Genomic DNA, 1246 nt, shown 5'->3' on the forward strand with positions numbered 1-1246 from the left:
CCTCTCCGTACCTACACAGTCATTTCAAGGTTCAGGTTCAGAATGGCTTCTGACATTCCAGTCATCCCATCTATACTTTAAGTAGCAGAAAAGATTAAGAAAATTGGGGATGGAGGGGTGGATAACACTCACCTAACCCAGCAAACTACGTGCCTTTCCCAGAGTCCCAAGCAACACTTTTCATGTGGAAATGTTACAATCATTTGCCAAATCATCTGGTATTATCTGGTAAAACTCAGCATGTGCATTCTGTGACATAACACCACAGTTCTAATCTAGAAGGATATGCTAGAGAAATTCTTGTACTTAGAAATAAGGAGATAAGTGTAATCACAGCTCATTTGTTTTTGCAATAACCAAAAGCTATAAATAACCTAAGTATCCATCAGAGGTGAATGGGTAAACTGCTATATCTTCATGTAATATGTTTAATATAGCAGTAGAAAATCAAATTGTACCTTTTCTCATTATGACTGAAATGCCATTGAGTGAAAGAAATAAAGTCGGTGTATTAGCTTGGGCTGTCATAACAAAGTCCCATAGTTAGCTTAAAAAACAAGAAGAAAAATATATTATTTTCATTTTGTGTATGAATATATCATCTGCATGTATGTAAGTACAGTGTACCTGTGTCATGCAATGCCTGGGGAGTTCAGAAGAGGGCACTGGATTCCCCTGGAAATGGTTGTTAACCACCATGTGGGTGCTGGTAATTGAATGGCTGAGCCAAGACTTTTTTTTATCATTTTTAATTGTGTGTGTGTCTGTGTGTGTGGGTATGTACATGACAGAGCAGGTGTCCTCAGAAGCCAGAGGTGTCAGCTCCTCTGGAACTGGAGTTACAGGCAGTTGTGAGTCACATGACACTGCTGCTTGTTAGGGTTCTAGAACTGAGAACAATTCCCACAGATACCCAAAAAGATTATACAAAAATTTATTTAAGAATTTAAAGTAAAAAAAGGACAACAACCAAATGGCAGCTAGCTGGGCACAGACTTCACGAGCCAAAGATGGAGTCTTGCCCCGAACAATAGCAGGCAGAAGCTTTTATTGGGGCACTCCACAGAATCCCGTGCATGCCAAGCATTTTTTTAAAAAATAGTTGGATGTCCCCATATCCTGTGTATGGGGAAAGTCTTAATTGGATGTCCCCATAGCCTGTGTATGGGGAAAGTCTTGATTGGTAGGGGCTGTCTTCAGGGCATTGAAATGTGCTGACTAATATCTTTTAGAGTCAGAAGTTTTT

Source organism: Nannospalax galili, unplaced genomic scaffold (assembly GCF_000622305.1).
Source record: "Nannospalax galili isolate Female #2095 unplaced genomic scaffold, S.galili_v1.0 scaffold415, whole genome shotgun sequence".
Classification (NCBI taxonomy): domain Eukaryota; kingdom Metazoa; phylum Chordata; class Mammalia; order Rodentia; family Spalacidae; genus Nannospalax; species Nannospalax galili.